Genomic DNA, 27,185 nt, shown 5'->3' on the forward strand with positions numbered 1-27,185 from the left:
TAAAAGGGGCTTGGATCCTCTATACATTACGTATTGTATATGCACTATAATTGCTGTGCACATCACTTATGTTTTTATGAACAAGATGTACACCTTTGATGCACGTAAATGTGTATAAGTATTATGTTTATTATATCTGAACACCATGTGACTATGCAGTCCCAGGTCATGTGACTTGATTGTTAACAGGTGTAATCACTGATTGTCACTCACTTGTCTATGTAGTGTGGGTATATATACCCAGCTATTTGCACTGTTATGTAGCTTGATAAAGGCCTCATTGAGTAGGCCGAAACGTCGCTTGGATTAAAGTTTGGGGTCTTCACCCGTACACTAGAAGCTGGAAGTGCTGCCTCGTTTTTTCGTCTATTATATACCGTGGAGGAGCGGCCTGCCTCTGTGGGGATTTGCACCCAGTCCATTGGCTCTGACTGTGCTGCTGCACTATTTGTGTTTTGTATATATATATATATATATATATATATATATATATTTTTTTTTTTTATATATAATTTTTTTTTTATTGGGATGGTTTTGTGGCTCATATATGAGCCTATAAATTATGTTTTTAAATTTTTCATTTTGGTCTATCAGGGATTTTTAAAATGCCATTAAAACTCAATTTAGCTAATTTCTTATCCTGGCCTGCTATCTGGTGGCCAAAATAAGAATTGCAGCATGAACACTTTCAGCCTCATCAGCGAGGCTGAAAGTGTTCAGCGCAAGTACAGATGCCCCAATTGGCCTCACGGGGCATCGATAGGAAGCCCGGATGCGCGAGCTTCCGGGTTTTTCTGCATTTAGAAGCCGTGACCTAACTTGGTCTCGGCATGTAAAGCATTTAATTACTGCTATAGGCATTATTGATGTTCACGGTAATTAGCCGCAGATCTCTGCTGTTTGAAACAGCAGAGATTTGCCGGCCATGGCGCCCACTGCATGTGTGAGTGGGCGCCATATTTACACATCGATCCAGCACCGTACATGTACAACACTGGTATCGAACGGGTTAATTCATGTTTGAAGTAAATATAGTCGTGCACAACTTAGGTGAGGCTACTTTCACACTGGTGTTTTAGTTTTCTGGTATTGAGATCCATCATAGGATCTCAATAATGGGAAAAAAACGTAAGTTTTTTCTCCATTCATTGTCAATGGGGACAAAACTGAACTGAACGGAATGCTCCAAAATGCATTCTGTTCCATTCAGTTGCATTCCCATACCAGAGAGCAAAACACAACATGTTGTAGCTTGCTTTCCGTCCTGGGATGCAGAGCAAGATGGAGCCGACATGACCCCCAATGCAAGTCAATGGAGATGGATCAGTTTTCTCTGCCACAATCTGCCACAATAGAAAACAGATCCGTCCTCTATTGACTTTCAATAGAAGAACCGACAAAAATTTCTCAACCAGTGAGAATTATGTGAGAATTAACTCAATAAATCCGAAAAACAACAAAACACATATGCATAAATAATTTATTTGATTAAATAGTCACATAAGGACAACAACGTAAACAATAATAGATAAAAATTGATGAACAAAATAGCAGTAATGTAGTGGCACTGTGGACCAGCGCAACACCAAGGTACCAGATAATAAATCTATCCCCTAAGCGTACGTCAGCTCTTAGTCCGAATAGGCCTAACGGCTAAAATATCTGAGATAAACCATCTCATAACCGGACCATAGAGTGGCGTGAGATTATTAAATATAAATGTCACCATGCTGGCCACATTATAAGCGTGAATGGGTGCAGTGTGTAGGCGAAGTTATTTAACACCCAGTGGTTTAATCAATTACAGCATGCACCCAACACCCGAATATGCAGCCAGCATGAGAACATACATGATTGTAGCAATAATAACAAAGTATAGGGGGAACCAACCTGGAGACCTGAGTGAGCGCACGCCTGACGCGCGTTTCGCACAGCTTCCTCAAAAGGGGCGTGTCCATTCGGCCAACACGTCTGGACTTTAAATACTGTCACAGTTGAGAGAGTGCGTCCTGAACCAATCGCAGCATGTCAAACCAATTACCTAACAGTACTCTGTCACCTGCGCTCGTACTGGGCTAGCACCTATCAGAGCATCGACGTCACTGCCGCCCAGAGGTTTCAATCCCCTCTACGCTCAATCTAGTAGCGCGACGTCACTTCCGCCCTTACTCTAGGTAGAAGGCAATACGTCACTACCGCCCATATTCCAGCAACACTTCCGCCCATACCCATCAACAGCGTCGGCATCGCGATATCATCATCAGGGGTAAGCTCAACCCAAGATCCATCACCTTGATAGAAGTATATAACGAATTAAGGACGAGGGATATTGGACAAACACAAGGCTCATCATTTCACTACTTAGCCAGTACGATGTCTATATAATATTTCTACATGAAAAATGGCATAGGGGATTTCATACAACAGGTGAAATTATAATCAATGTGGGTAGTGTATGGGCAGGGGAACAGAACGAACTGTCACCCACCCAATCACTCAACCAAAGCATTGAGACAAAATTACAAAAGCAGTGATTGATAATAAAGTGAATCAATTCATCATACACCTAATATACATAATGAATATTAAAAAGTTTAAACAGGGTTTTTGTAATATATCATCATTAGTATTAATAACATGACTGGCAAGTACATACAAATATTAAAATGACAATAATAGTAATAATGGTTTTGTAACATCATGGTCAGAACCAAAAGCCCACCCATGGAACATGCCATATATGTATATACGCATGTGTATACTATATGCGGAGATCCTAGCCATCCTTACAAAAATAAAATATATCAATAAATACAGTACATAGATATCTGAGTGTATAACATCCATACTCGTATATAATTTATAAGTTATTGTCACAAAGTATATACAACTACCCTAAATAAAGTGCTAAAAGTGATAAGGTGAAAGTGCTCAGTGCGCATGCAGTGCAAAGTGATAATATACAAGGCTCATATTAATGCCCTGCAAAATCTCGGGCATCTTTAAACAATATTAAAGAAAATAAAAACAAAATAATAGTGTAAATTCCCCCCAAAAAACATAACTGTCAATCAGTACATAGAAAAAGAGTCATCAGTTTTACAACATGTATCCAGGGTATTAACCACCTCATACAATCTGGCCATTATCTTTCTACGAATCCTCCCAAGCGACACCTCAATGTTGATAGAAATCGGACACACATCTCTCAATCTGTAACACATAAAATCACATCAGTGCATCCTGAATATGACACAAAATAAATCAAGACCTGTTAAAATAAAAAAATTACAAACCGTTAAAATATCATGGCAGTTAAAACCAAAAAAGTCCTGGGCATTGGACCCAGACCAGGAGCAGATGAAACACAGAACGCCTATTGGTCTGAATCAAGAGCACAGAGGAGCACACCAACAGAGCATGATTATTATATCTAAAAGAGGAACCCTAGAGAACGGGAATGGCGATTGCACCATCTACAAAAATGGCGCAAAGCTATTCCCCTCATTCAGCCCAAACGGTGCAACTGTATTTAGCAGGAATATCCATTTTGTTTCTTTTTGGGCTAATGTTTTCTTCCAATCTCCTCCTCTTGGGGAGATCAGTACACGATCCACACCCCTAATTCTGAGTAGGGTACTATCCGAGTTATGTTTATCTTTAAAATGTCGTGGCAAGGTCTTTAATTGTATGACATCTTGTTCTTCTCTTGATGCTTCAATAGCCAGTACATGTTCCCTGACCCTTCTTCTTAATTTCCGTGACGTCAGTCCAACATAAATGAGGTTGCATGGGCATATAGCCCAATACACAACCGTGATTGTTGAGCATGTGATGGTGTGTGTGATCTTATACACTTTATCACCTGCCGCATTATGGAAATGGGTTGCTCTGTCCATATTAGTGCAGGCAACGCATTTCCCGCATTCTTTACTCCCCCATGGTGGCCCTTTACTACCAAACAGGCCCCCTTCCTTTCGGACATAAAAACTGCGGACCAACTGGTCACGCAGATTCTTAGCCCTCCGGAACGTTGTTGAAGCATGTGGGGGTATCACCTCCTGTAGTTGGGGATCAGAGGTCAGTATGTTCCAGTATTTACTTAATGCCATATTTACCTCTTTCCACTTACTGGTATATCCTGTAATGAACCTGATCTGTTGCGAATCTTGTCGAGTGTGTTTCCTGTGTAGTAAGTCGCTTCTCCTTGAAAGTCGTGCACGCTTGTAGGCCGTCTCTATACACCGATTTCCATATCCTCTCTCTTCAAACCTTCTTTTCAGGTCTTCCGCCTGTACCTCAAACAGACTGTCAGATGAGCAAATCCTGCGCGCCCGCAGGAATTGCCCCACCGGAATGCTCTTTATCAAGTTACCTGGGTGTGACGAGCCTGCGTGTAATAATGCATTCACTGAGGTTCATTCGCGGTATAGGTTGGTACCCAAATATCCATTGGCATCCACCTGGAACATCACATCTAGGAACTCGATATCCGTACGGGCCACCTTAAATGTGAGTTTAATATTCTTAGAGTTGCTATTCAATACCCGGATATAGTTCACAAATTCCTCCTCCGTCCCCTGCCAGATAATCAGTATATCATCAATATACCTACCCCAGTATTGGACCTTACTGGACTCTGGCAGGGGACTGGATTGGAGGATGTCCCTCTCCCACAGCCCCAGGAACAAATTTGCATATGAGGGTGCACATGCCGCCCCCATTGCAGTGCCCTGCAGATGTAGGTAGAAGGACCCCCCAAAAAGGAAGAAATTATGGGTAAGGACTAGGGATGAGCGAACTCGAACTGTATAGTTCGGGTTCGTACCGAATTTTGGGGTGTCCGTGACACGGACCCGAACCCGGACATTTTCGTAAAAGTCCGGGTTCGGGTTCGGTGTTCGTCGCTTTCTTCGCGCTTTTGTGACGCTTTCTTGGCGCTTTTTGAAAGGCTGCAAAGCAGCCAATCAACAAGCGTCATACTACTTGCCCCAAGAGGCCATCACAGCCATGCCTACTATTGGCATGGCTGTGATTGGCCAGAGCACCATGTGACCCAGCCTCTATTTAAGCTGGAGTCACATAGCGCCGCCCGTCACTCTGCTCTGATTAGCGTAGGGAGAGGTTGCGGCTGCGACAGTAGGGCGAGATTAGGCAGATTAACTCCTCCAAAGGACTTGATTAACTGATCGATCTGCAGCTGTGGATCATTGAGCTGCTGATCCTCAATTGCTCACTGTTTTTAGGCTGCACAGACCGTTTGTCAGTCTCATTTTTCTGGGGTGATCGGCGGCCATTTTGTGTCTTGTGGTGCGCCAGCACAAGCTGCGACCAAGTGCATTTAACCCTCAATGGTGTGGTTGTTTTTTGGCTAAAGCCTACATCAGGGTGAAGCTGTCACACCAAGTGCATTTAACCAGCAATAGTCTGTTCATTTTTTGGCCATATACAAAATCAGGGGCAAGCTGCGCCTGTCACCAAGTGCATTTAACCCTCAATGGTGTGGTTGTTTTTTGGCTAAAGCCTACATCAGGGTGAAGCTGTCACACCAAGTGCATTTAACCAGCAATAGTCTGTTCATTTTTTGGCCATATACAAAATCAGGGGCAAGCTGCGCCTGTCACCAAGTGCATTTAACCCTCAATGGTGTGGTTGTTTTTTGGCTAAAGCCTACATCAGGGTGAAGCTGTCACACCAAGTGCATTTAACCAGCAATAGTCTGTTCATTTTTTGGCCATATACAAAATCAGGGGCAAGCTGCGCCTGTCACCAAGTGCATTTAACCCTCAATGGTGTGGTTGTTTTTTGGCTAAAGCCTACATCAGGGTGAAGCTGTCACACCAAGTGCATTTAACCAGCAATAGTCTGTTCATTTTTTGGCCATATCCCAGTCTAATTCTGTCACTAAATCCATACCGGTCACCCAGCGCCTAAATACTAGGCCTCAAATTTATATCCAGCTAAATCTGTCCCTAGTGCTGTAGCTGGGCGAGTTATTTAGTGTCCGTTCAAGCACATTTCTTGTTCTGGGTTGAAATACAATTCCCAATTTAGCAATTTCATAATTTAGTGGTTCCTGCTATATCAGAGCTATTTGAAATCTATCCCAAAAAGGGTATATAATATTGAAGGTGCACATTGGGTCATTCAGAATAACTTCACACACACCCGCTACTGTGTATTTCCAAGTCTAATTCTGTCACTAAACCCATACCTGTCACCCAGCGCCTAAATACTAGGCCTCAAATTTAAATCCCTCTAAATCTCTCGTTACCCACCGCTGTACTGTTGTTGCTGGGCAAGATATTTAGTGTCCGTCAAAGCACATTTTTTGTTCTGGGTTGAAGTACAATTCCCAATTTAGCAATTTCATAATTTAGTGGTTTCTGCTATATCAGAGCTATTTGAAATCTATCCCTAAAAGGGTATATAATATTGAAGGTGCACATAGGGTCATTCAGAATAACTTCACACACACGCTTCTGTGCATTTCCAAGTCTAATTCTGTCACTAAATCCATACCGGTGACCCAGCGCCTAAATACTAGGCCTCAAATTTAAATCCCTCTAAATCTCTCGTTACCCACCACTGTACTGTTGTTGCTGGGCAAGATATTTAGTGTCCGTCAAAGCACATTTTTTGTTCTGGGTTGAAGTACAATTCCCAATTTAGCAATTTCATAATTTAGTGGTTTCTGCTATATCAGAGCTATTTGAAATCTATCCCTAAAAGGGTATATAATATTGAAGGTGCACATAGGGTCATTCAGAATAACTTCACACACACACGCTTCTGTGCATTTCCAAGTCTAATTCTGTCACTAAATCCATACCGGTGACCCAGCGCCTAAATACTAGGCCTCAAATTTAAATCCCTCTAAATCTCTCGTTACCCACCGCTGTACTGTTGTTGCTGGGCAAGATATTTAGTGTCCGTCAAAGCACATTTTTTGTTCTGGGTTGAAGTACAATTCCCAATTTAGCAATTTCATAATTTAGTGGTTTCTGCTATATCAGAGCTATTTGAAATCTATCCCTAAAAGGGTATATAATATTGAAGGTGCACATAGGGTCATTCAGAATAACTTCACACACACGCTTCTGTGCATTTCCAAGTCTAATTCTGTCACTAAATCCATACCGGTGACCCAGCGCCTAAATACTAGGCCTCAAATTTAAATCCCTCTAAATCTCTCGTTACCCACCGCTGTACTGTTGTTGCTGGGCAAGATATTTAGTGTCCGTCAAAGCACATTTTTTGTTCTGGGTTGAAGTACAATTCCCAATTTAGCAATTTCATAATTTAGTGGTTCCTGCTATATCAGAGCTATTTGAAATCTATCCCAAAAAGGGTATATAATATTGAAGGTGCACATTGGGTCATTCAGAATAACTTCACACACACCCGCTACTGTGTATTTCCAAGTCTAATTCTGTCACTAAACCCATACCTGTCACCCAGCGCCTAAATACTAGGCCTCAAATTTAAATCCCTCTAAATCTCTCGTTACCGCTGTACTGTTGTAGCTGGGAAAGTTATTTAGTGCCCGTCAAAGCACATTTTTTGTTCTGGGTTGAAGTACAATTCCCAATTTAGCAATTTCATAATTTAGTGGTTCCTGCTATATCAGAGCTATTTGAAATCTATCCCAAAAAGGGTATATAATATTCAAGGTGCACATTGGGTCATTCAGAATAACTTCACACACACGCTTCTGTGCATTTCCAAGTCTAATTCTGTCACTAAATCCATACCGGTCACCCAGCGCCTAAATACTAGGCCTCAAATTTATATCCCGCTGAATTTGAATACAATACATTGGGCCAAATAATATATTTGTTGTTGTGGTGAACCATAACAATGAGAAAAACATCTAGTAAGGGACGCGGACGTGGACATGGTCGTGGTGGTGTTAGTGGACCCTCTGGTGCTGGGAGAGGACGTGGCCGTTCTGCCACATCCACACGTCCTAGTGTACCAACTACCTCAGGTCCCAGTAGCCGCCAGAATTTACAGCGATATATGGTGGGGCCCAATGCCGTTCTAAGGATGGTAAGGCCTGAGCAGGTACAGGCATTAGTCAATTGGGTGGCCGACAGTGGATCCAGCACGTTCACATTATCTCCCACCCAGTCTTCTGCAGAAAGCGCACAGATGGCGCCTGAAAACCAACCCCATCAGTCTGTCACATCACCCCCATGCATACCAGGGAAACTGTCTCAGCCTCAAGTTATGCAGCAGTCTCTTATGCTGTTTGAAGACTCCGCTGGCAGGGTTTCCCAAGGGCATCCACCTAGCCCTTCCCCAGCGGTGAAAGACATAGAATGCACTGACGCACAACCACTTATGTTTCCTGATGATGAGGACATGGGAATACCACCTCAGCATGTCTCTGATGATGACGAAACACAGGTGCCAACTGCTGCGTCTTTCTGCAGTGTGCAGACTGAACAGGAGGTCAGGGATCAAGACTGGGTGGAAGACGATGCAGGGGACGATGAGGTCCTAGACCCCACATGGAATGAAGGTCGTGCCACTGACTTTCACAGTTCGGAGGAAGAGGCAGTGGTGAGACCGAGCCAACAGCGTAGCAAAAGAGGGAGCAGTGGGCAAAAGCAGAACACCCGCCGCCAAGAGACTCCGCCTGCTACTGACCGCCGCCATCTGGGACCGAGCACCCCAAAGGCAGCTTCAAGGAGTTCCCTGGCATGGCACTTCTTCAAACAATGTGCTGACGACAAGACCCGAGTGGTTTGCACGCTGTGCCATCAGAGCCTGAAGCGAGGCATTAACGTTCTGAACCTGAGCACAACCTGCATGACCAGGCACCTGCATGCAAAGCATGAACTGCAGTGGAGTAAACACCTTAAAACCAAGGAAGTCACTCAGGCTCCCCCTGCTACCTCTTCTGCTGCTGCCGCCTCGGCCTATTCTGCTGCTGCCGCCTCGGCCTCTTCCTCCGCCTCTGGAGGAACGTTGGCACCTGCCGCCCAGCAAACAGGGGATGTACCACCAACACCACCACCACCACCTCCGTCACCAAGCGTCTCAACCATGTCACACGCCAGCGTTCAGCTCTCCATCTCACAAACATTTGATAGAAAGCGTAAATTCCCACCTAGCCACCCTCGATCCCTGGCCCTGAATGCCAGCATTTCTAAACTACTGGCCTATGAAATGCTGTCATTTAGGCTGGTGGACACAGACAGCTTCAAACAGCTCATGTCGCTTGCTGTCCCACAGTATGTTGTTCCCAGCCGGCACTACTTCTCCAAGAGAGCCGTGCCTTCCCTGCACAACCAAGTATCCGATAAAATCAAGTGTGCACTGCGCAACGCCATCTGTAGCAAGGTCCACCTAACCACAGATACGTGGACCAGTAAGCACGGCCAGGGACGCTATATCTCCCTAACTGCACACTGGGTAAATGTAGTGGCAGCTGGGCCCCAGGCGGAGAGCTGTTTGGCGCACGTCCTGCCGCCGCCAAGGATCGCAGGGCAACATTCTTTGCCTCCTGTTGCCACCTCCTCCTTCTCGGCTTCCTCCTCCTCTTCTTCCACCTGCTCATCCAGTCAGCCACACACCTTCACCACCAACTTCAGCACAGCCCGGGGTAAACGTCAGCAGGCCATTCTGAAACTCATATGTTTGGGGGACAGGCCCCACACCGCACAGGAGTTGTGGCGGGGTATTGAACAACAGACCGACGAGTGGTTGCTGCCGGTGAGCCTCAAGCCCGGCCTGGTGGTGTGTGATAATGGGCGAAATCTCGTTGCAGCTCTGGGACTAGCCAATTTGACGCACATCCCTTGCTTGGCGCATGTGCTGAATTTGGTGGTGCAGAAGTTCATTCACAACTACCCCGACATGTCAGAGCTGCTGCATAAAGTGCGGGCCGTCTGTTCGCGCTTCCGGCGTTCACATCCTGCCGCTGCTCGCCTGTCTGCGCTACAGCGTAACTTCGGCCTTCCCGCTCACCGCCTCATATGCGACGTGCCCACCAGGTGGAACTCCACCTTGCACATGCTGGACAGACTGTGCGAGCAGCAGCAGGCCATAGTGGAGTTTCAGCTGCAGCACGCACGGGTCAGTCGCACTACAGAACAGCACCACTTCACCACCAATGACTGGGCCTCCATGCGAGACCTGTGTGCCCTGTTGCGCTGTTTCGAGTACTCCACCAACATGGCCAGTGGCGATGACACCGTTATCAGCGTTACAATACCACTTCTATGTCTCCTTGAGAAAACACTTAGGGCGATGATGGAACAGGAGGTGGCCCAGGAGGAGGAGGAGGAGGATGAGGAAGAGGGGTCATTTTTAGCACTTTCAGGCCAGTCTCTTCGAAGTGACTCAGAGGGAGGTTTTTTGCAACAGCAGAGGCCAGGTACAAATGTGGCCAGCCAGGGCCCACTACTGGAGGACGAGGAGGACGAGGATGAGGAGGAGGTGGAGGAGGATGAGGATGAAGCATGGTCACAGCGGGGTGGCACCCAACGCAGCTCGGGTCCATCACTGGTGCGTGGCTGGGGGGAAAGGCAGGACGATGACGATACGCCTCCCACAGAGGACAGCTTGTCCTTACCCCTGGGCAGCCTGGCACACATGAGCGACTACATGCTGCAGTGCCTGCGCAACGACAGCAGAGTTGCCCACATTTTAACCTGTGCGGACTACTGGGTTGCCACCCTGCTGGATCCACGCTACAAAGACAATGTGCCCACCTTACTTCCTGCACTGGAGCGTGATAGGAAGATGCGCGAGTACAAGCGCACGTTGGTAGACGCGCTACTGAGAGCATTCCCAAATGTCACAGGGGAACAAGTGGAAGCCCAAGGCCAAGGCAGAGGAGGAGCAAGAGGTCGCCAAGGCAGCTGTGTCACGGCCAGCTCCTCTGAGGGCAGGGTTAGCATGGCAGAGATGTGGAAAACTTTTGTCAACACGCCACAGCTAACTGCACCACCACCTGATACGCAACGTGTTAGCAGGAGGCAACATTTCACTAACATGGTGGAACAGTACGTGTGCACACCCCTCCACGTACTGACTGATGGTTCGGCCCCATTCAACTTCTGGGTCTCTAAATTGTCCACGTGGCCAGAGCTAGCCTTTTATGCCTTGGAGGTGCTGGCCTGCCCGGCAGCCAGCGTTTTGTCTGAACGTGTATTCAGCACGGCAGGGGGCGTCATTACAGACAAACGCAGCCGCCTGTCTACAGCCAATGTGGACAAGCTGACGTTCATAAAAATGAACCAGGCATGGATCCCACAGGACCTGTCCGTCCCTTGTCCAGATTAGACATTAACTACCTCCCCATAACCATATATTATTGGACTCCAGGGCACTTCCTCATTCAATCCTATTTTTATTTTCATTTTACCATTATATTGCGATGCTACCCAAAGTTGAATGAACCTCTCCTCTGCCTGTGTGCTAGGCCTAAATATATGCCAATGGACTGTTGCAGTGGTGGCTGACATGAAGCCTGATTCTCTGCTATGACATGCAGACTAATTCTCTGCTGACATGAAGCCAGATTGTCTGTTACGGGACCTCTCTCCTCTGCCTGGGTGCTGGGCCTAAATTTATGACAATGGACTGTTGCAGTGGTGGCTGACGTGAAGCCTGATTCTCTGCTATGACATGCAGACTGATTCTCTGCTGACATGAAGCCAGATCGTCTGTTACGGGACCTCTCTGCTCTGCCTGTGTGCTAGGCCTAAATATATGCCAATGGACTGTTGCAGTGGTGGGTGACGTGAAGCCTCATTCTCTGCTATGACATGCAGACTGATTCTCTGCTGACATGAAGCCAGATTGTCTGTTACGGGACCTCTCTGCTCTGCCTGTGTGCTAGGCCTAAATATATGCCAATGGACTGTTGCAGTGGTGGGTGACGTGAAGCCTCATTCTCTGCTATGACATGCAGACTGATTCTCTGCTGTCATGAAGCCAGATTGTCTGTTACGGGACCTCTCTGCTCTGCCTGTGTGCTAGGCCTAAATATATGCCAATGGACTGTTGCAGTGGTGGGTGACGTGAAGCCTCATTCTCTGCTATGACATGCAGACTAATTCTCTGCTGACATGAAGACAGATTCTCTGTTACGGGACCTCTCTCCTCTGCCTGTGTGTGTGCTGGGCCTAAATATATGCCAATGGACTGTTGCAGTGGTGGCTGACGTGAAGCCTCATTCTCTGCTATGACATGCAGACTGATTCTCTGCTGACATGAAGCCAGATTCTCTGTTACGGGACCTCTCTCCTCTGCCTGTGTGTGTGCTGGGCCTAAATATATGCCAATGGACTGTTGCAGTGGTGGCTGACGTGAAGCCTCATTCTCTGCTATGACATGCAGACTGATTCTCTGCTGACATGAAGCCAGATTCTCTGTTACGGGACCTCTCTCCTCTGCCTGTGTGTGTGCTGGGCCTAAATATATGCCAATGGACTGTTGCAGTGGTGGCTGACGTGAAGCCTCATTCTCTGCTATGACATGCAGACTGATTCTCTGCTGACATGAAGCCAGATTCTCTGTTACGGGACCTCTCTCCTCTGCCTGTGTGTGTGCTGGGCCTAAATATATGCCAATGGACTGTTGCAGTGGTGGCTGACGTGAAGCCTCATTCTCTGCTATGACATGCAGACTAATTCTCTGCTGACATGAAGACAGATTCTCTGTTACGGGACCTCCCTCCTCTGCCTGGGTGCTGGGCCTAAATATATGCCAATGGACTGTTGCAGTGGTGGCTGACGTGAAGCCTCATTCTCTGCTATGACATGCAGACTGATTCTCTGCTGACATGAAGCCAGATTCTCTGTTACGGGACCTCTCTCCTCTGCCTGTGTGTGTGCTGGGCCTAAATATATGCCAATGGACTGTTGCAGTGGTGGCTGACGTGAAGCCTCATTCTCTGCTATGACATGCAGACTGATTCTCTGCTGACATGAAGCCAGATTCTCTGTTACGGGACCTCTCTCCTCTGCCTGTGTGTGTGCTGGGCCTAAATATATGCCAATGGACTGTTGCAGTGGTGGCTGACGTGAAGCCTCATTCTCTGCTATGACATGCAGACTAATTCTCTGCTGACATGAAGACAGATTGTCTGTTACGGGACCTCCCTCCTCTGCCTGGGTGCTGGGCCTAAATATATGCCAATGGACTGTTGCAGTGGTGGCTGACGTGAAGCCTCATTCTCTGCTATGACATGCAGACTGATTCTCTGCTGACATGAAGACAGATTCTCTGTTACGGGACCTCTCTCCTCTGCCTGTGTGCTAGGCCTAAATATATGCCAATGGACTGTTGCAGTGGTGGGTGACGTGAAGCCTCATTCTCTGCTATGACATGCAGACTGATTCTCTGCTGTCATGAAGCCAGATTGTCTGTTACGGGACCTCTCTGCTCTGCCTGTGTGCTAGGCCTAAATATATGCCAATGGACTGTTGCAGTGGTGGGTGACGTGAAGCCTCATTCTCTGCTATGACATGCAGACTAATTCTCTGCTGACATGAAGACAGATTCTCTGTTACGGGACCTCTCTCCTCTGCCTGTGTGTGTGCTGGGCCTAAATATATGCCAATGGACTGTTGCAGTGGTGGCTGACGTGAAGCCTCATTCTCTGCTATGACATGCAGACTGATTCTCTGCTGACATGAAGCCAGATTCTCTGTTACGGGACCTCTCTCCTCTGCCTGTGTGCTAGGCCTAAATATATGCCAATGGACTGTTGCAGTGGTGGCTGACGTGAAGCCTCATTCTCTGCTATGACATGCAGACTAATTCTCTGCTGACATGAAGACAGATTCTCTGTTACGGGACCTCTCTCCTCTGCCTGGGTGCCGGGGCCTAAATATCTGAGAATGGACTGTTCCAGTGGTGGGTGACGGGAAGCCAGATTCTCTGCTATGGAACCTCTCTCCAATTGATTTTGGTTAATTTTTATTTATTTAATTTTTATTTTAATTAATTTCCCTATCCACATTTGTTTGCAGGGGATTTACCTACATGTTGCTGCCTTTTGCAGCCCTCTAGCCCTTTCCTGGGCTGTTTTACAGCCGTTTTAGTGCCGAAAAGTTCGGGTCACCATTGACTTCAATGGGGTTCGGGTTCGGGACGAAGTTCGGATCGGGTTCGGATCCCGAACCCGAACATTTCCGGGATGTTCGGCCGAACTTCTCGAACCCGAACATCCAGGTGTTCGCTCAACTCTAGTAAGGACATAATTGAGAAGGATTAGAATAAAATCACACTTCTCCTTACCCATAGTTGTGGTCCTCAAAAAGAATTGCGTGGCTTCCAACCCATCATGATGTTTAATTGAAGTATAGAGAGACTCCACGTCACACGTAGCGATCAACATGTCAGGTTCCAAATGTATGCCCTCCATTTTTCTCAAGATGTCCGTTGTGTCCTTTAAGTGAGTAGGTAACCCCTCCACCAGTGGCTGTAAGAAATGGTCAATGTATTTACAAACAGCATCATTTAAACCATTCACCCCCGATACGATGGGCCTACCAGGGGGTTTCATCGCATCCTTGTGGATCTTAGGTAAAAGATATAGGGTTGGGATCACAGGGTAATCAGGCAGCAAGTGGGAAATCTGTTTCCTTGAGATAACCCCTTGTTCAAACCCAGATTGCAGGATAACCTCCAGATCCTGCTTAAATTTTATTAGGGGATTGAATGTTAGCTTCTTATAACAATCGGCATTTTGTAACTGTCTCTGCACCTCTTTCTCATACATGCGCGTGGGCCATATCACGATGTTACCGCCTTTGTCAGCCTGTTTTAGGACCACATCATCCCACTTCCCAATCTGTTTCAATGCTTGTCTTTCACCAAACGTGCAATTATCTCTCCCTTTTTGGTCAGAGATATGTGAAAGTTCATTTTCAACTAGTTTCACAAAGTAATGCACATTGGAATATAATGACAATGCTGGGAAGTTTTTTGACTTTGGAATCAGGGATTTGGGGAACTCACCAGACTTTTCTGCGATTTCTTGTTCCTCCAAAAGTGCAATTAAATTACTTAGTGCTTCCTGTTCCATTTGTGTGGCAAAATTAGGATCCTTTCTCTGATGATAGATCTTTTTGAAAATAAGACGTCTGGCAAACAGGTGTAGATCCTTCACTGTAGAGAAGTAGTCAAATATACAGGTTGGTGAATACGATAATCCTTTCGCCAAAAGTGACATTTGATCATTAGTCAGCACATGCTCAGATAAATTAATTACCTGTAGTTGGCGTCCACCGTCTTGACCCCTCCTCCCTGCAGGTTGCTTTACTATCCCAGGCTTGCGTTTGTTATCCCTCCTCGGGTATCTGCGTGTATCCTGGCCAGATGTACTGCCATCTTCACTTCTTGATGTACGTGAAGACAGTGAGACAGACCGTGATCTGCCCTCCTGCGTCTTATACTTCCATTTATAAATTCTGTTGCTTGCCATGTCTTGTTGATCACGTTGAAATTTTCTAGTTTTCACAGCTTTGATCTGTTTTTCCCAGACCAGGAAGGCCTCATCCATTTCTTTCTTGAAGCCTTCCAGTTCAATACCATTTATCTTCTGGGAAAGCTGTTCCTCAAGTCTAGTAATCTCACCATCCAGTATTAACATATTCTTACCGTTAGATTCTATAATAAGGCGCATCAGCGTAACTGAGCATGTACCACAGGCTGACTCCCATTTTGTGCAAAATTCCTCATCTTCTTGTCCGTAAGACGGAAACATCTGTACCCTTAAACCTCTAGGGATAAGTCCTCTTTCTATATATTTATCTAGAGTGGCTTTGTTCCACCACAATTTCATGCGTCTATGTAGTGCATTCCTCAATAGTGCCCTTAGCTCAGAAGCATTCCTGCCTCCTGGGTCCGTACCCTCCGCAGCGCCACCTGCAAAAACTGCATCCACCTGGGAAACCCAGGTTGACTCTCGTGAGTGGAAGTCCATCCTCTCTGCTTTTAGCAACACCTCTGTGAAAACACAGGAAATAATTAGTAGAACCGACAAAAATTTCTCAACCAGTGAGAAAACCATATGTGAGAATTAACTCAATAAATCCGAAAAACAACAAAACACATATGCATAAATAATTTATTTTATTAAATAGTCACATAAGGACAACAACGTAAACAATAATAGATAAAAATTGATGAACAAAATAGCAGTAATGTAGTGGCACTGTGGACCAGCGCAACACCAAGGTACCAGATAATAAATCTATCCCCTAAGCGTACGTCAGCTCTTAGTCCGAATAGGCCTAATGGCTAAAATATCTGAGATAAACCATCTCATAACCGGACCATAGAGTGGCGTGAGCTTATTAAATATAAATGCCACCATGCTGGCCACAATAGAGTTCATGACGGATCCGTCTTGGCTATGTTAAAGATAATACAACCGGATCCGTTCATAATGGATGCAGACGGTTGTATTATCAGTAGAACTACAGGTAACAGCACACTGCTGGTCAATTTCACAAAGATAAAAGCAAACACTGAAAAAATAATGGCGGCTTGGTGGCCATACTTACTGCAAGTGCAGTTAGAAGCTCTTTGCGCATATAATTGATCAATACATATGTCATAGATGGGCTCGACATATAATTGATCGGTATTGATCAATTATATGCGCAAAGAGCTTCTAACTGCACTTGGAGTAAGTATGGCCACCAAGCCGCCATTATTTTTTCAGTGTTTGCTTTTAGCTTTGTGCAATTGACCATCAGTGTGCTGTTACCTGTAGTTCTACTAATCCAATTGTGTTTCAGCCAAGGTAGCGTGCACCTGCTCGCTTGTTTTTCTTCCCGGTTGTATTATCAGTAACGGAAGCGTTTTTGTTGAGCCCTGCCGGATCCAGTAAAAATGCTAGTGTGAAAGTAGCCTTACTGAAAGTGCCTTTTAACTCATTTGTGACATAATTAATTTTAGACTTAACATCCCCCCCCTTATTGTTCATAATTGTTTTAATTAATTATATGAGACCTTACATTTTGGGACAAGTTACAGTTTTTTTTTTTAGGAACCATTTCAGATTTTATTTTTAGTGGGAAAGATAAAAACAATTATTAACATTAACTTGCTTTCAAACAAGATCGGGCACATATCTCTAGCTACTACCAAGCCCAAGATATGAGGGGTTAAAGTAGCTCTTCCCCTCTTACTCTGTGGGCTGAACTGTTAAGTCCTGTTCTCAAAGTCTGGGCAGAGCTGGTTAAAAACTGTTAAGTGGCTAATGGCCATTCCCACATTTCTTTCAACATTCGTTTAGAGGTACCAGTTTAGAGTCCATTTTAGTTTTATTTGAATAGGGCTTCACAGCTGCATCAGATTATCCATGCTGACCAAAGTCCGTTGCGAAAAGTGCATACATTGGGTACAAACATAATCAGATCTGGACCATAGAGCTATGGAAGAAGTAGTCTGGTCTGATGAATCACGTTTTCTTTCACATTGTCACAAAGTGGACAGCCTGGTACGTATGTGTTGCTTTCCTGTGGAACAGATGGCACCAGGATACAACTATGGGAAGAAGTCAGCTCTTTACTATCTACAAACAGTGGAGTACAGTAGGACCTCTTTCACATCATGTTTTTTGTATTTTGTACATCAGTTTGCATGTCTTTTTTTGAAAAAATCCAGTTTTATTATTTTTAACTGGAAACAAGGCAAGTGACCGGTGATTGGTTGAATTTTATTTTTTGGTGTTTGAAAATCTGATAAATTGTATACCTAGTGCAGGACCTAACACAAGGATTTCTGTTTGGTTTCATTGGAATTCCTGTGTCATGCGCCTCGTTCTCAGGCCTCTTTCTCCCACCACCCCCCCCCTCCCCCATCAGACAGCTGGTTGTAGAGGCTACAATGCATGTTTGAGAGGTGCATCCTCTCCACACTGTCTCCCCTGTAGCAGCGTTGCAGTGTAATTAAACCTGCCTCTCACGTTCACTTAAATAGGAAAGGAAGGTGTAATTACACTAGACCACCGCCACAAGGGAGACGATGTGCAGGGAAATGTTGCAGAGGATGCAGCGCTCGCAGAAATGCGCAACCTCTTCAGCCAGCTGATCGGAGGGGATGCTGGGAGTCAGACCCCCGCCAGTCTGACGTTAAACAATACGGCCACATTCTTTAAGACTGGCACCGGCCTCTTGATCCTCCACCAGTTCTAAATGTAAGACAGCTTCCTAGAGTATTTCAGCTTAATAAATGTGCCCCTATGTCTCTTTTTTCATGGCACATTTCCCTTAAAGCATGTATAAAGTCCTGAGACCACATTTACAGTACAGCTGGTCATCATCTCTTTTGCACCATAAACTAGGATTTTTCTAATGCTTCAATGCACTTTCAAACCAAGAGGGCATCTAATTCTGGCAATGGACACACCAGCGATGCAGTTCTAAGAACCGAGCAGAGTGGTGAGAGGAGGTAAGTCATTAAAAGCTCTGTGGCTTTTGTATCTTTGGCCACTTCCTCCCAAACTAACCAAGGGAAGCTATATATAATCATAAAATATACATCTTATACTTTTTTTGCCAACTTTGAAGTGTGAAATTTAGCTTGTTTTTACAGTAAATTTCTAGTGTGAAAATAAACCCAAAACCAAGCATGTCATTAAGCTGAGGATGTTTTCCTCAATTGTATGTCAAGGTCAGTTCTATAATTAGTATTTCCCACCAACAAAAGCTGTGATCTCTGTAGATATCTGGACCTTTTGACACCCTTTATATGCATCTTACGCTTTAGAGTGGCATACTGGGACTAAGGAACAATTTCACTTGTCATTTTATCACAGTTTTTTTATACAATGCCCCAAATGATTTGAATCACTGTTGAGCGTCTTGGCATGCTGACTTTCATGTGGACTCGCTTTTAGAGATGGACTATCTGAACTGATAAGTATATGGCAATAGCACAGCACTTTTTCAATGATGCACTTTCTATTGAATTCTATGGAATGTTGGTTTTAAGATGTATGTTGCAAGCAATGACTTGAAAAGTGGCCCGTGTCGCTTGTTGTTGAGGTGCATGTGTTTTCTGCATGAAGGTTTGATTGCCTAATTGTACTTTTTGGTTTTGATGAGCAATTAGACACCTGTCTGAAAATTATTGTTTTACAGCTTCATTCATGTGTCAAAATTCACAGTAACATATAATAACCAAAACAGAGATTAAATATTCAGAGGAGCTATGATTTTGCTTCTAAATTTAGGGGGAAACCAAATACTAAAGTGGTTTTGAAATGCTCCTACAGAACTTCCCATATACTTTCATACATGTTATACATTATTTAACTTCTGTATATGTGTGTATAATGTCATGTTCGTGCCTATGTCTGTGCCCTGTTGCATCACTACTTGACTGTTTGCTGCTGTTCTTGTGGTTTTAGGCCAAAGTATAAAGTCCAAGGCGGTCCACTGTTCACAATTGCCAATTAGTTTCCTGAAATCCTGAAGTTTTTTTGTTTGGCTAGGTTTTTATGCGTCATGCAGGGCTTGTATTGTGGGACACCCCCAAAAACAATGTTAAAGGAGTTGTCCAAATTGCTCATTTTTTATTTAAAGAAACTGCCAGGAACCTATTAAGTTTAATCTCTGCAGCTCCTTTCTTATCCCTGGGCTGCAGCACGTGACACCATGTATACAGCTGCAGCCATTTTCAGGCCTCAGCAGCCTTGCGCCATACACTTCTGAGACCGGTGATTGGCTGCAGCAATATATGAGAGGTCACCACTGTAGCCACAACAGTATGTCACTAACTGAAGCCTGGAGAAAAGGAAGTAGAGGCGCCGCTGGGTTTGTGCATTACAGTGGAATTGTAAAGAGTTGCCCCGAAAAATGGAGAATCCATAGAATTCAACATTGTCAGTCGACTGCAAGGTCCAAAAGCGGTAATGGTAATTGGCCCTGGTGTTGTCCCATTAAAGGCAAACAAGAATGCTGTGCAGTGTGTGAGGCATACTCATCCTACCAGATCTCCAATATGGCTGCAGTATTGTAGAGGACTACAATAGACAAACAAGGGGGAAGTGTAAGGAGGGCAAACATGTCTGTAGTATATACTGCAGCCTGTCCAATTTTTGTAAAACCTGTATTCTACAGTTTACTATGTCTGATATGTAATGGAGGTTGGTTTTAAGTCCTACATCTCTCTATGTAGAGTGGATATATTATTACACGTGCCAACCTGAGTCAGACATTGCAGAAGATGCTAGAAAGGAGCTTGGCACTGACAGGATGTAGGACTGTGAGGAGCAGTTATGGAGAGTTATGGGAGGAGAGTCTGGAAAGATTGTGGAGAGATCCTTGAGAGGAGAGTTGTCAAGAAGAGCTGCATCTAGAGAGAGATGAGACTGAGACCAGAGTTGAGCCTCATGCAGACGTCCGTGGAACACGGTCCCCGAGGTACCGGACTGGCATTGCAGGAGCACATGGCGTCATTGGTTGCTACGAAGCCGTGCGCTCCTGCAATGCTAGTCCGGTATTTCACGGACCGTGTTCCACGGATGTCTGCATGAGGGTTTAGAAACAACACAACAACATGAGACCGGCTGGGACTGTTACCACTAAGAGCCGGAGGGGCTGTGGAAAGCTGAGGGGAGACCGGTGTCAGTGGTTTGTGGAGAGCTGCACAAACTGATCTTATGTCACTGCCCAACCCAGACTTGTATTAAGGCTGGTTACAGCCTGTATTTGTGGGCGGGGCTGCTGGCTATATCTTTCCACGCGACCTCCCCCTGAGGACGGTCGCTTCATGCAGGCTTTCTCCGTTCCGCCCCGTCACTTCCGGTTTGCGGTCGCGTCACTTCCGGTTCGCGGTCGCGTCACTTCCGGGTGAGTCTCGGCTCCCTGGGCTGCCTCGGCTGGGGGCAGCGTTCGTCCATCGCCCGGCCGGGCTCGGCCGGTCTCTCTCTTCCCTCCAGCTCCGAGGGAGCCTCCTCTTGTCAGGTCTGTTTTGGTCCTCAGCAGGGTTCGGCGGGTCCGGCGCCTGCAGCGCTTCAGGTGGGGGCGGACTGTTCCGCTCGGCTCCCTCTGCGCCTCAGGTCTTCAGCGGTGTAAAAAAAAAAAAAAAAAAAAAGAGCACACACTGCTCTGCTGCCCGTGTTCTATTTTCTTATGCTTTTGTTTTATCCAGCAGGTTCCTCAAATGTTATGTGGTTCCCTATATGCCATAGGCATGTTCCCAATGCCATCCCCATCTGACTCTCTTTGCCATGTCCATGACACCTGTCGTGCCGCCGCGTGCACCTCCGCATCCCTTGCGTATAGCTCTTAGTCAGGGTCGGCAGGACGGGTGGGTTCCGGCCTGCGGGTCTTCCCCGGGTCCCTCATCCCAGAAGGGACCCGGGGGAGTAATTGATGAATATAAATGGCCGGAGGTAACTGACATGGAAGAGTGTGAACGCCCCTTCTCGGTCCATTAGTCACAAGAAGGCTAAATCAGCCTATAAAGCAAGCCATATTGGGATAAAACATTTCCTGTACTGATAATAACGTTGCATTTTTATTTATTTTTTTCATCCCGTCAGTACAGTAAGTAATTGAGTATTGAATAATACATTCATATTCTAGAAAAGGGTTTCTGATTCGGAGCCAAGAGTTTATTTCCTTAAAGATTTCCTTCTAAATGTTTTCTTTTAAATCCAACTGCTCTTGCGAATTCTACCTTTGTTCCGTGCTTGTGCATCACTCCATATGTTTTCCGCCCCGGGGCATTGGTTTATGGCACGGCAGCGTGGTGCCGCCCTCCTGTGCACACAGGTCTGGCGGCTGTGTCTGCCGCCCTCCTGGGCGCATGCGTCTGGCACCATTGCAGTGCCGTCCTCGCATGCTCAGGTTTGGCACAAGCTGCCCCGCCGCCCTCCTGTGCACATGCGTGTGGCACCGCCGTGTTACACCTGGGTGCTGATTATTGCTTGTTGTCTATACTTGGGTCTGTTTTCCTTGCTTCTTATCTCGCTCGCCCAGGCTCATTCTGCCTCCGTCATCCTGGATCACCCAGGCCCGTTCTGCCTCTGTCATCCTGGATCACCCAGGCCCGTTCTGCCTCTGTCATCCTGGATCACCCAGGCCCGTTCTGCCTCTGTCATCCTGGATCACCCAGGCCCGTTCTGCCTCTGTCATCCTGGATCACCCAGGCCCGTTCTGCCTCTGTCATCCTGGATCACCCAGGCCCGTTCTGCCTCTGTCATCCTGGATCACCCAGGCCCGTTCTGCCTCTGTCATCCTGGATCACCCAGGCCCGTTCTGCCTCTGTCATCCTGGATCACCCAGGCCCGTTCTGCCTCTGTCATCCTGGATCACCCAGGCCCGTTCTGCCTCTGTCATCCTGGATCACCCAGGCCCGTTCTGCCTCGGTCATCCTGGATCACCCAGACCCGTTCTGCCTCTGTCATCCTGGATCACCCAGGCCCGTTCTGCCTCTGTCATCCTGGATCACCCAGGCCCACGCTGCCTCTGTCATCCTTCCTCGCTCCCCGCCCGGTCCTCCGGTCCCGCATCTTTTTTCTCTTCCCTGCTCTCCTAAAGCAATGTTTAAGAATAATGACAATATTAAAGCTAATTGGTACAAGTTCTTCTTTAGTTCACCGGACCTGGGGGTATCTACAACTGTAATCAGGTATAATTGCATGTATTGTTTCTATTTTTCATTTATTTTGCAGTACATTCCAGCCGAGAAGCCATGGTTAGCAGGCACGGGGCTGGCCGGCCTGTTTCTCCATTCCACCCTACTGAGCACTTGGTTATAGCGCAGTGGTGTGATGCCACGCTCCTGTGCACACGTGTGCGGCACCCCTATCTTATGCCACCCTCCTGGGCGCATTACACGGCTTAGCGGTGTTGTGCCACCCTCCATGCTCCGGTACCTGGCACAGCTGTCTCGTGCTGCCCTCCTGTGCACATGCGTGTGGCTCTGCCATGTTTTTCCGCCCTGCCACATGTATGGGGGAGGGCGCGATAACCCTTAAACGGGCCTTTCCTTTCTCAGGTGCAGCGGCTGTTCCGGTTGTCTTATGTGCCATTTCGGGCTCGGGGCTGTCTTCATGAGCTTGTTGTCTTCATCTAGGTGCTGATAAATTTTTCCAAAATGAATAGGGCTGCAGTACCGTCTGATATCCAGTCTTCCGGTTCGGCCAAGTTGCTGCTCAGCTTCCCGAATTTCTTCAGGTATCACGCACACGTCATTTTGTCCGTTTTCCATGCTTCTTGTCTCACTCTCACACTTCATCTGTAGTCTCCCTGGATCACCCAGGCTCGTTCTGTCTCTGTCATCCTGGATCTCCCAGGTACACGCTGTCTCTGGCCCACGCTGCCTCTGTCATCCTGGATCGCCCAGGCCCACGCTGCCTCTGTCATCCTGGATCACCCAGGCCCACGCTGCCTCTGTCATCCTGGATCGCCCAGGCCCACGCTGCCTCTGTCATCCTGGATCGCCCAGGCCCACGCTGCCTCTGTCATCCTGGATCGCCCAGGCCCACGCTGCCTCTGTCATCCTGGATCGCCCAGGCCCACGCTGCCTCTGTCATCCTTCCTTGCTCCCTGTCCACGGCCCTCCGTTCCCCCATCTTCCTTCTCTTCCTGTCTCTCCTAAAGCGGTGTCTATTAAAATAATAAGAATAAAATCTAATTGGTACAAGTACTTCCTCAGTACACCGGACCTGGGGGCATCTCCAACTGTAATCAGGTAGAATTGCATGTATTGTTTTCTATTTTTCATTTATTTCACAGTGCATTTCAGCCGAGGAGCCATGGTTGGCATCAGTTGGCAGGCACGGGGCTTGCCGGCCTGTTTTTCCATTCCGGTGGGAGTGGGCTGGTCCTGCTTCTGCTGGGGGGAGAGTCAAGTATGAAGACAGAGAGGGGAGGGAGCGTATGCCAGAGCTTCTATTCCTGGGAACAGAACGAAAAAAAAAAAAAAAAAAAAAGTGTAGCTAACCCCATGAAGGTTGTCTTAGTAGTGGGGTTCAGTTGCCGTGCTATTTTCCGGTTTCCTAATGTACCATTTTGGGCACTATTTTCTTAAATCAAACACGGCTGCGGTTCTGTCTGATACTCAGTCCTCCCGATCAGCCAAGTAGCCGCTCATCAGCTTCCCGAACTCTTCAGGTATCATGCATACCTCTTCTGTCTGTCTTCCCTGCTTCTTGACACACTCTCACGTCATCCGAAGTCCCCTGGCGGGTCCGCCCAGGCTCGCTCTACCCCTGTCATCCAGGATCGCCCTGGCCCGTTCTGTCGTCCTGGGTCGCCCAGGCTCGCTCTGTCTCTGCCATCCTGGATCGCCCAGGCTCGCTCTGTCTCTGCCATCCTGGATCGCCCAGGCTCGCTCTGCTTCTGTCATCGTGGTTCGCCCAGGCTCGCTCAGCTCCTGTCATCCTGGATCGCCCAGGCTCGCTCAGCTCTTGTCATCCTGGATCGCCCAGGTTCGCTGCGCCCCTGTTATTCTGGATCGCCCAGGCTCGCTCTGTCTCTGCCATCCTGGATCGCCCAGGCTCGCTCTGCTCCTGTCATTCTGGTTCGCCCAGACTCGCTCCGCCCCTGTCATCCTGGATCGCCCAGGCTCGCTCCGCCCCTGTCATCCTGGATCGTCCAGGCTCGCTCCGCCCCTGTCATCCTGGATCGTCCAGGCTCGCTCCGCCCCTGTCATCCTGGATCGTCCAGGCTCGCTCCGCCCCTGTCATCCTGGATCGTCCAGGCTCGCTCCGCCCCTGTCATCCTGGATCGTCCAGGCTTGCTCCGCCCCTGTCATCCTGGATCGCCCAGGCTCGCTCCGCCCCTGTCGTCCTGGATCGCCCAGGCTCGCCCTGCTCCCGTCATCTTGGTTCGCCCAGACTCGCCCTGCCCTTGTCATCCTGGATCGCCCAGGCTCGCTCTGCTCCTGTCATCCTGGATCACCCAGGCTCGCTCTGCTCCTGTCTTCCTGGATCGCCCAGGCTCGCTCTGCTCCTGTCTTCCTGGATCGCCCAGGCTCGCTCTGCTCCTGTCATCCTGGATCGCCCAGGCTCGCTCTGCTCCTGTCATCCTGGATCGCCCAGCTCGCTCTGCTCCTGTCATCCTGGATCGCCCAGGCTCGCTCTGCTCCTGTCATCCTGGCTCGCCCAGGCTCGCGCTGCTCCTGTCATCCTGGCTCGCCCAGGCTCGCGCTGCTCCTGTCATCCTGGTTCGCCCAGGCTCGCGCTGCTCCTGTCATCCTGGATCGCCCAGGCTCGCTCTGCTCCTGTCTTCCTGGATCGCCCAGGCTCGCTCTGCTCCTGTCTTCCTGGATCGCCCAGGCTCGCTCTGCTCCTGTCATCCTGGATCGCCCAGGCTCGCTCTGCTCCTGTCATCCTGGATCGCCCAGCTCGCTCTGCTCCTGTCATCCTGGATCGCCCAGGCTCGCTCTGCTCCTGTCATCCTGGATCGTCCAGGCTCGCTCCGCCCCTGTCATCCTGGATCGCCCAGGCTCGCTCTGCTCCTGTCTTCCTGGATCGCCCAGGCTCGCTCTGCTCCTGTCTTCCTGGATCGCCCAGGCTCGCTCCGCCCCTGTCATCCTGGATCGTCCAGGCTCGCTCCGCCCCTGTCATCCTGGATCGTCCAGGCTCGCTCCGCCCCTGTCATCCTGGATCGTCCAGGCTCGCTCCGCCCCTGTCATCCTGGATCGCCCAGGCTCGCTCCGCCCCTGTCGTCCTGGATCGCCCAGGCTTGCCCTGCTCCCGTCATCTTGGTTCGCCCAGACTCGCCCTGCTCCTGTCACCCTGGATCGCCCAGGCTCGCTCTGCCCTTGTCATCCTGGATCGCCCAGGCTCGCTCTGCTCCTGTCATCCTGGATCGCCCAGGCTCGCTCTGCTCCTGTCTTCCTGGATCGCCCAGGCTCGCTCTGCTCCTGTCTTCCTGGATCGCCCAGGCTCGCTCTGCTCCTGTCTTCCTGGATCGCCCAGGCTCGCTCTGCTCCTGTCTTCCTGGATCGCCCAGGCTCGCTCTGCTCCTGTCTTCCTGGATCGCCCAGGCTCGCTCTGCTCCTGTCTTCCTGGATCGCCCAGGCTCGCTCTGCTCCTGTCATCCTGGATCGCCCAGGCTCGCTCTGCTCCTGTCATCCTGGATCGCCCAGCTCGCTCTGCTCCTGTCATCCTGGATCGCCCAGGCTCGCTCTGCTCCTGTCATCCTGGCTCGCCCAGGCTCGCGCTGCTCCTGTCATCCTGGCTCGCCCAGGCTCGCGCTGCTCCTGTCATCCTGGTTCGCCCAGGCTCGCGCTGCTCCTGTCATCCTGGTTCGCCCAGGCTCGCGCTGCTCCTGTCATCCTGGATCGCCCAGGCTCGCCCTGTCTGTCATTCGGCATCGCCCAGGCCCACGTTGCCTCTCTCATCCTGGATCGCCCAGGCCCACGTTGCCTCTCTCATCCTGGATCGCCCAGGCCCACGTTGCCTCTCTCATCCTGGATCGCCCAGGCCCACGTTGCCTTTCTCATCCTGGATCGCCCAAGCTTGCCCTTCCGCTGTCATCCTGGACCGTCACTTTACCAACTACCCAGTGCCTTCCCGGCTCGCTCAGGTCATTTAACAGCCCAGCTCCTGCCTGAATCACCCTGGCCCTTGTTACTTCCCGTGTCGGTCGGTCCAATTAACTATTTCCCTCCTACAGCGTGGGTAGTCTTTTTGCCCACTTATTCAGGCCTACCCCGCACTGGCTCCGGGCACAGTTCAGCCAGATGGATCATGGAGGGTGATAGGCATCCCTCCCGACTCCACGCCAATGTACACCTCAGCCCCTGCCACAAGTATTAAGGCTGGTTACAGCCTGTATTTGTGGGCGGGGCTGCTGGCTATATCTTTCCACGCGACCTCCCCCTGAGGACGGTCGCTTCATGCCCCACCCTCCCGACCCTTCTTTCTTTCATTTCACTCTCTTGGGTGGCCCACTTATTCAGGCCTACCCCGCACTGGCTCCGGGCACAGTTCAGCCAGATGGATCATGGAGGGTGATAGGCATCCCTCCCGACTCCACGCCAATGTACACCTCAGCCCCTGCCACAAATATATTTCATTACTGGAGTAAAGTTGTGTAAAATCTGCCACCTGTCTGGTTCCTGTGCTAATATACTACTCTGCTTGGGCCACCCTTACATGCTGTGGAGAGAAACAGTAAGATCTTCATAACTATGGACCTGGGGCCAAGGCTTAGGTAGTGCGTCACAGAGGGCACAGCCTG

The 27,185-nt window shown here is 48.3% G+C and overlaps 1 protein-coding gene across 3 annotated transcripts in view; it reads left to right on the top strand.

Moving 5' to 3' along the window:
- The window catches only part of INPP4B (inositol polyphosphate-4-phosphatase type II B), a 700,458-nt gene that overhangs the window by 91,041 nt on the left and 582,232 nt on the right, over window positions 1-27,185 (top strand). The window lies entirely within an intron of this gene.

This window comes from Bufo gargarizans, chromosome 1 (genome assembly GCF_014858855.1).
Source record: "Bufo gargarizans isolate SCDJY-AF-19 chromosome 1, ASM1485885v1, whole genome shotgun sequence".
Classification (NCBI taxonomy): Eukaryota; Metazoa; Chordata; class Amphibia; order Anura; family Bufonidae; genus Bufo; species Bufo gargarizans.